We start from the raw sequence: 10,453 nt of genomic DNA on the forward strand, positions 1-10,453 counted from the left end.
TATTTTCCACTTCTATATTATTTTTGGGACTAACCTATTAACCGGAGGCCCAGCCCGGAATTCCTGTTTTTTTGCCTATTTCAGTATTTCGAAGAAACAAAATATCAAACAGAGTCCAAACGGAATGAAAGCTTCGGGAACGTGATCTTCTCACCGAACGTGATCCAGGAGACTTGGAACCTACTCCAAGAAGCACCAGAGGCGGTCACGAGGGTGGAGGGCGCGCCCCCTACCTCGTGGGCCCCCTGATGCTCCACCGACATACTCCTTCCTCCTATATATACATACGTACCCCCAATAGACCAGATACGGAGCCAAAAACCTAATTCCACTGCCGCAACCTTCTGTATCCACGAGATCCCATCTTGGGGCCTGTTCTGGAGCTCCGCCGGAGGGGGCATCCACCACGGTGGGCTTCTACATCAACACCATAGCCTCTCCGATGAAGTGTGAGTAGTTTACATCAGACCTTCGGGTCCATAGCTAGTAGCTAGATGGCTTCTTCTCTCTTTTTGGATCTCAATACAATGTTCTCCCCCTCTCTCGTGGAGATCTATTCGATGTAATCTTCTTTTTGCGGTGTGTTTGTTGAGACCGATGAATTGTGGGTTTATGATCCAGCTTATCTATGAATAATATTTGAATCTTTTCTGAATTCTTTTATGTATGATTGAGTTATCTTTGCAAGTCTCTTCGAATTATCCGTTTGGTTTGGCCAACTAGATTGGTAGTTCTTGCAATGGGAGAAGTGCATGGCTTTAGGTTCAATCTTGCGGTGTCCTTACTCAGTGATAGAAGGAGTTGCAAGGCATGTATTGTATTGTTGCCATCGAGGATAACAAGATGGGGTATTTATCATATTGCATGAATTTATTTCTCTACATCATGTCATCTTGCTTAAGGCGTTACTCTATTTTTAACTTAATACTCTAGATGCATGCTGGATAGCGGTCGATGAGTGGAGTAATAGTAGTAGATGCAGAATCATTTCGGTCTACTTGTTTCGGACGTGATGCCTATATACATGATCATACCTAGATAACCTCATAACTATGCTCAATTCTATCAATTGCTCAACAGTAATGTGTTCACCCACCGTAGAATACTTATGCTCTTGAGAGAAGCCACTAGTGAAACCTATGGCCCCCGGGTCTATTCTCATCATATCAATCTCCATCACTTTATTTACTTGCTTTGCTTTTACTTTTTACTTTGCATCTTTATACCAAAAATACCAAAAATATTATCTCTATCAGATCTCACTCTCGTAAGTGACCGTGAAGGGATTGACAACCCCTAATCGCGTTGGTTGCAAGTAGCTATCATTTTGTGCAGGTACGAGGGACTCGCGCGTGACCTCCTACTGGATTGATACCTTGGTTCTCAAAAGCTGAGGGAAATACTTACGCTACTATGCTGCATCATCCTCTCCTCTTCGGGGAAAACCAACGCAAGCTCAAGACGTAGCAAGAAGGATTTCTGGCACCATTGCCGGGGAGGCTTACGCAAAAGTCAACATACCAAGTACCCATCACAATCCCTATCTCTCGCATTACATTATTTGCCATTTGCCTCTCGTTTTCCTCTCCCCCACTTCACCCTTGCCATTTTATTCGCCCTCTCTTTCCCAATCTCCTCCTCTATTTCCCGTTTGCCTTCTTGTTGCCATGGCCGAATCAAAAAGAACTACGGGTTTTCTCCCGAGCTCTAGTGCCTTGGACAACCCCTCTATCCTCTCTAAGCACATAAGTAATGATGCTATAGAAAGACCCACCGGGGTCTCCAATGAGAGCTTGAGTAATTTTGATGAGGATGACTCTGGAATTTTTCGCTATTTACTTGATGAGTCTTTAAAAGATGCTTGGGATAGGTTACTTAGGATTCGGGCTAGTTACGTACCACAATATCAAATTGAAATTTACCTAAAAAGTTTTTATGTTGGCTTGCTCGCTTCCTTCAAACAAGTTTTAGATTCCATCTTTGAAGAAGGTTTTCTTGAAAGGGATGCTATAGATACCTATGAAAGAATGAAAAATATATTTGGGCACCCCATGAATGATAAAGTTGAATCGACTACTCTCTTGTGCTTTTATCAAAATGAAATTATTAAAGAGATGAAGTCTAGTGTAGAGGCAAATTTACGTAACGTGCTTAATCTTACTTCTTCCATTAATGGCCATTTGCTTAACTTAAATAGAAGAATGAACGCCATTGAAAGGAGATCTTCCTCTCCAAGTACCAAAGATGGCAATACCTAGATCTACCCTTGCTTTTATGCCTAGCTAGGGGCGTTAAACGATAGCGCTTGTTGGGAGGCAACCCAATTTTATTTTGTGTTTTTTGTTTTTGCTTCTGTTTAGGAATAAATAATTCATCTACCTTCTTTTTGGATGTGGTTTTATGTTTTAATTAGTGTTTGTGCCAAGTAGGACCTATAGGATAACCTACGATGATAGTTGATTTGATTCTGCTTAAAAACAGAAACTTTGCGCGCACGAATTTTGCTATGAAAAATTACAGGAACGTGCTTTTGTGTTTATTATTTTTGCTGCTGATCAATAAACAAATTTTCCAGGACTTCCTATTTTGGTAGAAATTTTAGAGTTCCAGAAGTTTGCATTAGTTACAGATTACTACAGACTGTTCTGTTTTTGACAGATTCTGTTTTTCGTGTGTTGTTTGCTTATTTTGATGAATCTATGGCTAGTAAAATAGTTTATGATCCATATAGAAGTTGGAATACATTAGGTTTAACACCAATATAAATAAAGAATGAGTTCATTACAGTACCTTGAAGTAGTCTTTTGTTTTCTTTCTCTAACGGAGCTCACGAGATTTCTATTGAGTTTTGTGTTGTGAAGTTTTCAAGTTTTGGGTGAATTCTTTTGATGGATTATGGAACAACGAGTGGCAAGAGCCTAAGCTTGGGGATGCCCATGGCACCCCCAAGATAATCCAAGGACACCAAAAAGTCAAATCTTGGGGATGCCCCGGAAGGCATCCCCTCTTTCGTCCACTTCCATCGGTAATTTACTTGGAGCTATATTTTTATTCACCAACATGATATGTGTTTTGCTTGGAGCGTCTTGTATTATTTGAGTCTTTGCTTGTTAGTCTACCACAATCATCTTTGCTGTACACACCTTTTTGAGAGAGCCATACATGAATTGAAATTTGTTAGAATACTCTATGTGCTTCACTTATATCTTTTGAGCTTGATAGTTTTGCTCATAGCGCTTCACTTATATCTTTTTGAGCGTGATAATTTTTGCTCTAGTGCTTCACTTAGATCTTTTAGATCACGGTGGTGTATTTGTTTTAAAGAAACTTGATCTCTCATGCTTCATTTAGATTATTTTGAGAGTCGTTAATAGCATGGTAATTTGCTTAATGTTAATATACTTGGTATTCAAGATATGTGAAACTTTCTTTTGAGTGCGTTGAATACTAAGATAAGTTTGATGCTTGATAATTGTTTTGAGATATGAACATGGTGATATTAGAGTCATGCTAGTTGATTAGTTGTTAATTCAAAGAATACTTGTGTTGAAGTTTGTGATTCCCGTAGCATGCACGTATGGTAAACCGTTATGTGATGAACTCGGAGCATGATTTATTTATTGATTGTCTTCCTTATGAGTGGCGGTCAGGGACGAGCGATGGTCTTTTCCTACCAATCTATCCCCCTAGGAGCATGCGCGTAATACTTTGCTTTGATAACTTCTAGATTTTTGCAATAAGTATATGAGTTCTTTATGACTAATGTTGAGTCCATTGATTATACGCACTTTTTTCCATCCTTCCACCATTGCTATCCTCTCTAATACCGCGCACCTTTCGCCGGTATCATACACCCACCATAAACCTTCCTCAAAACAGCCACCATACCTACCTATTATGGCATTTCCATAGCCATTCCGAGATATATTGCGATGCAACTTTCCACCGTTCCGTTTATTATGACACGCTCCATCATTGTCATATTGCTTAGCATGATCATGTAGTTGACATCATATTTGTGGCAAAGCCACCATTCATAATTCTTTCATACATGTCACTCATGTTTCATTGCATATCCCAGTACACCGCCGGAGACATTCATATAGAGTCATACTTTGTTCTAAGTATCGAGTTGTAATTGTTGAGTTGTAAGAAAAATAAAAAGTGTGATGATCATCATTATTAGAGCATTGTCCCAAGTGAGGAAAGGATCATGGAGACTATGATTCCCCCACAAGTCGGGATGAGACTCCGGACGAAAAAAAGGCCATAAAAAAAGAGAAAAGTCCCAAATAAATAAATAAAAAAATGAGAGAAAAAGAGAGAAGGGACAGTGCTACTATCCTTTTACCACACTTGTGCTTCAAAGTAGCACCATGATCTTCATGATAGAGAGTCACTTATTTCGTCACTTTCATATACTAGTGGGAATTTTTCATTACAGAACTTGGCTTGTATATTCCAATGATGGGCTTCCTCAAAATGCCCTAGGTCTTCGTGAGCAAGCGAGTTGGATGCACACCCACTTAGTTTCTTTTGTTGAGCTTTCATATACTTATAGCTCTAGTGCATCCGTTGCATGGCAATCCCTACTCACTCACATTGATATCTATTGATGGGCATCTCCATAGCCCGTTGATACGCCTAGTTGATGTGAGACTATCTTCCCTATTTTTGTCTTCTCCACAACCACCGTTCTATTCCACATATAGTGCTATATCCATGGCTCACGCTCATGTATTGCGTGAAGATTGAAAATGTTTTGAAAATGTTAAAGTATGAAACAATTGCTTGGCTTGTCATCGGGGTCGTGCATGATTTAAATACTTTGTGTGGGGAAGATGGAGCATAGCCAGACTATATGATTTTGTAGGGATAACTATCTTTGGCCATGTTATTTTGAGAAGACATAATTGCTTTGATTAGTATGCTTGAAGTATTATTATTTTTATGTCAATATGAACTTTTGTCTTGAATGTTTCGGATCTGAATATTCATACCCTGATTAAGAAGATTTACATTGAATTTATGCCAAAGTATCACTCCGCAGCAAAAATTCTCTTTTTATCATTTACCTACTCGAGGACGAGTAGGAATTAAGCCCGGGGATGCCTGATACGTCTCCAACGTATCTATAATTTTTGATTGCTCCATGCTACTTTATCTATTGGTTTGGACTATAATGGGCTTTATTTTCCACTTTTATATTATTTTTGGGACTAACCTATTAACCGGAGGCCCAGCCCAGAATTGCTGTTTTTTGCCTATTTCAGTATTTTGAAGAAACAAAATGTCAAACAGAGTCCAAACGAAATGAAACCTTCGGGAACGTGATCTTCTCACCGAACGTGATCCAGGAGACTTGGACCCTACTCCAAGAAGCACCAGAGGCGGTCACAAGGGTGGAGGGCGCCCCCCTGGGCGCGCCCCCCTACCTCGTGGGCCCCCTGACGCTCCATCGACGTACTCCTTCCTCCTATATATACCTACGTACCCCCAATAGACCAGATACGGAGCCAAAAACCTAATTCCACCGCCTCAACCTTCTGTATCCACGAGATCCCATCTTGGGGCCTGTTCCGGAGCTCCGCCGGAGGAGGCATCCACCACGGAGGGCTTCTACATCAACACCATAGCCTCTCCAATGTAGTGTGAGTAGTTTACTTCAGACCTTCGGGTCCGTAGCTAGTAGCTAGATGGCTTCTTCTCTATTTTTGGATCTCAATACAATGTTCTCCCCCTCTCTCGTGGAGATCTATTCGATGTAATCTTCTTTTTGCGGTGTGTTTGTTGAGACCGATGAATTGTGGGTTTATGATCCAGCTTATCTATGAATAATATTTGAATCTTTTCTGAATTCTTTTATGTATGATTGAGTTATCTTTGCAAGTCTCTTCGAATTATCCGTTTGGTTTGGCCAACCAGATTGGTAGTTCTTGCAATGGGAGAAGTGCATGGCTTTGGGTTCAATCTTGCGGTGTCCTTACTCAGTGACAGAAGGAGTTGCAAGGCACGTATTGTATTGTTCCCATCGAGGATAACAAGATGGGGTATTTATCATATTGCATTAATTTATTCCTCTACAACATGTCATCTTGCTTAAGGCGTTACTCTGTTTTAACTTAATACTCTAGATGCATGCGGGATAGCGGTCGATGAGTGGAGTAATAGTAGTAGATGCAGAATCGTTTCGGTCTACTTGTTTCGGACGTGATGCCTATATACATGATCATACCTAGATAACCTCATAACTATTCTCAATTCTATCAATTGCTCAACGGTAATTTGTTCACCCACCATAGAATACTTATGCTCTTGAGAGAAGCCACTAGTGAAACCTATGGCCCCCGGGTCTATTCTCATCATATCAATCTCCATCACTTTATTTACTTGCTTTGCTTTTACTTTTTATTTTGCATCTTTATACCAAAAATACCAAAAATATTATCTCTATCAGATCTCACTCTCGTAAGTGACTGTGAAGGGATTGACAACCCCTAATCGCGTTGGTTGCGAGTAGCTATCGTTTTGTGCAGGTACGAGGGACTTGCGCGTGACCTCCTACTGGATTGATACCTTGGTTCTCAAAAACTGAGGGAAATACTTACGCTACCGTGCTGCATCATCCTCTCCTCTTCGGGGAAAACCAACGCAAGCTCAAGACGTAGCACCTATCACACCCGATCATCACATGGTGTCTCAGCACGACGAACTTTCGCAACGGTGCATACTTAGGGAGAAAACTTCTTGATAATTAGTGAGAGATCATCTTATAATGCTACCGTCAATCAAAGCAAGATAAGATGCATAAAGGATAAACATCACATGCAATCAATATAAGTGATATGATATGGCCATCATCATCTTGTGCTTGTGATCTCCATCTCCGAAGCACCTTCGTGATCACCATCATCACCGTCGCGACAACTTGATCTCCGCCGTAGCATCGTTGTCATTTCGCCATCTGTTTCTTCTACGACTATCGCTACCGCTTAGTGATAAAGTAAAGCAATTACATGGCGCTTGCATTTCATACAATAAAGCGACAACCATATGGCTCCTGCCAGTTGCCGATAACTTGGTTACAAAACATGATCATCTCATACAATAAATATAGCATCACGTCTTGGCCATATCACATCACAACATGCCCTGCAAAAACAAGTTAGACGTCCTCTACTTTGTTGTTGCAAATTTTACGTGGCTGCTACGGGCTGAGCAAGAACCATTCTTACCTATGCATCAAAACCACAATGATAGTTCATCAAGTTAGTGCTGTTTTAACCTTCGCAGGGACCGGGCGTAGCCACACTCGATTCAACTAAAGTTGGAGAAACTGACACCCGCCAGCCACTTGTGTGCAAAGCACGTCGGTAGAACCAGTCTCGCGTAAGCGTACGCGTAATGTCGGTCCGGGCCGCTTCATCCAACAATACCGCCGAACCAAAGTATGACATGCTGGTAAGCAGTATGACTTGTATCGCCCACAACTCACTTATGTTCTACTCGTGCATATAACATCTACGCATAAAACCAGGCTCGGATGCCACTGTTGGGGAACGTAGTAATTTCAAAGATTTTCCTATGCACACGCAAGATCATGGTGATGCATAGCAACGAGAGGGGAGAGTGTTGTCCACGTACCCTCGTAGACCGAAAGCGGAAGCGTTAGAACAAGACGGTTGATGTAGTCGTACGTCTTCACGGTCCGACCGATCAAGCACCGAAACTACGACACCTCCGAGTTCTAGCACACGTTCAGCTCGATGATGTCCCTCGAACTCCGATCCAGCCGAGTGTCGAGGGAGAGTTTCATCAGCACGACGGCGTGGTGACGATGATGATGTTCTACCGACGCAGGGCTTCGTCTAAGCACCGCTATAATATTATCGAGGAGGACTATGGTGGAGGGAGGCACCGCACACGGCTAAGAGATCAATGATCAATTGTTGTGTCTATGGGGTGCCCCCTCCTCCGTATATAAAAGGGGAGGAGGAGGAGAGGGACGGCCAAGGGGAGGAGGCACGCCCAAGGGGGGCAATCCTACTCCAAGTAGGATTCCCCCCTCTTTCCTAGTCCAAGTAGGAGAGGGGAAGGAAGGGAAGGAGAAGGAGAAGGAAGGAGAGGGAGGAAAAGGAGGAAAGGGGGGCCGACCCCCTAGTCCAATTCGGTTTGGGCTAGGGGGGGGGGCGTCCTTGTCTCCTCTCTTCCACCACTTGGCCCATGAGGCTCATTGCTTCTTCCTCGTATTCCCGTAACTCCCCGGTACCCCCGAAAATACCCGAATCACTCGAAACCTTTCCGATGTCTGAACATAGTCGTCCAATATATCGATCTTTACGTCTCGACCATTTCGAGACTCCTCGTCATGTCCCCGATCTCATCCGGGACTCCGAACTCCTTCGGTACATCAAAACACATAAACTCATAATATAACTATCAACGAAACCTTAAGCGTGCGGACCCTACGGGTTCAAGAACTATGTAGACATGACCGAGACATGTTTCCGGTCAATAACCAATAGCGGAACCTGCATGCTCATATTGGCTCCTACATATTCTACGAAGATCTTTATCGGTCAAACCGCATAACAACATACGTTGTTCCCTTTGTCATCGGTATGTTACTTGCCCGAGATTCGATCGTCGGTATCTCAATACCTAGTTCAATCTCGTTACCGGCAAGTCTCTTTACTCGTTATGTAATGATTCATCCTGCAACTAACTCATTAGTCTTTTATTCATCCTGCAAGCCTTTTAATAATAAAAGGATTATTATTATATTTCCTTGTTCATGATAATTGTCTTTTATTCATGCTATAATTGTATTATCCGGAAATCGTAATACACGTGTGAATACATAGACCACAATACGTCCCTAGTAAGCCTCTAGTTGACTAGCTCGTTGGTCAACAGATAGTCATGGTTTCTTGACTATGGACATTATATGTCGTTGACAACGGGATCACATCATTAGGAGAATGATGTGATGGACAAGACCCAATCCTAAGCATAGCACAAGATCGTGTAGTTCGTTTTGCTAGAGCTTTTCCAATGTCAAGTATCTTTTCCTTAGACCATGAGATCGTGTAACTCCCGAATACCGTAGAAGTGCTTTGGGTGTACCAAACATCACAACGTAACTGGGTGACTATAAAGATGCACTACAAGTATCTCCAAAAGTGTCTGTTGGGTTGACACGGATCGAGACTGGGATTTGTCACTCCATGTTACGGAGAGGTATCACTGGGCCCACTCGGTAGTGCATCATCATAATGAGCTCAAAGTGACCAAGTGTCTGGTCACGGGATCATGCATTACGGCACGAGTAAAGTGACTTGCCGGTAACGAGACTGAACGAGGTATTGGGATACCGACGATCGAATCTCGGGCAAGTAACATATCGTCTGACAAAGGGAATAGTATATGGGGTTGCTTGAATCCTTGACATCGTGGTTCATCCGATGAGATCATCGAGGAGTATGTGGGAGCCAACATGGGTATCAAGATCCCGCTGTTGGTTATTGACCGGAGAGCCGTCTCGGTCATGTCTACATGTCTCCCGAACCCGTAGGGTCTACACACTTAAGGTTCGGTGACGCTAGGATTGTATGAATATGAGTATGCAGCAAACCGAATGTTTTTCAGAGTCCCGGATGAGATCCCGGATGTCACGAGGAGTTCCGGAATGGTCCGGAGGTAAAGAAAACTATATAGGAAGTGCTGTTTTGGCCATCGGGAAAGTTTCGGGGTCACCCGGTATTGTACCGGGACCACCGGAAGGGTCCCGGGGGTCCACCGGGTGGGGCCACCTATCCTGGAGGGCCCCGTGGGCTGAAGAGGGAGGGGAACCAGCCCCTAGTGGGCTGGTGCGCCCCCCTTGGGCCCCCCTGCGCCTAGGGTTAGAAACCCTAGGTGAGGGGGGCGCACCACTTGCCTTGGGGGGCACTCCACCCCCCCTGGCCGCCGCCCCCTTGGGAGATTGAATCTCCCAGGGCTGGCGCCCCCCCTGGGGGCCTATATAAAGGAGGGAAGGGGGGAGGGCAGCCGCACCCAAGTCTTGGCGCCTCCCTCCCCCTGCTACACCTCGTCCTCCTCCCGCAGCAGCTTGGCGAAGCCCTGCCAGAGTTCTGCTGCATCCACCACCACGCCGTCGTGCTGCTGGATCATCATCAACCTCTCCTTCCCCTTGCTGGATCAAGACGGAGGAGACGTCACGCTGACCGTACGTGTGTTGAACGCGGAGGTGCCGTCCGTTTGGCGCTAGGATCTCCGGTGATAGGATCACAACGAGAACGACTACTTCAACCCCGTTCTTTTGAACGCTTCCGCTCGTGATCTACAAAGTGGTATGTAGATGCATCTCTCCTTTCACTCGTTGCTTAGATGAACTCATAGATGGATCTTGGTGAAATCGTAGGAAAATTTTTAATTTTCTGCAACGTTCCCCAAC

Source organism: Triticum aestivum, chromosome 7B (assembly GCF_018294505.1).
Source record: "Triticum aestivum cultivar Chinese Spring chromosome 7B, IWGSC CS RefSeq v2.1, whole genome shotgun sequence".
In the NCBI taxonomy this organism is placed as follows: domain Eukaryota; kingdom Viridiplantae; phylum Streptophyta; class Magnoliopsida; order Poales; family Poaceae; genus Triticum; species Triticum aestivum.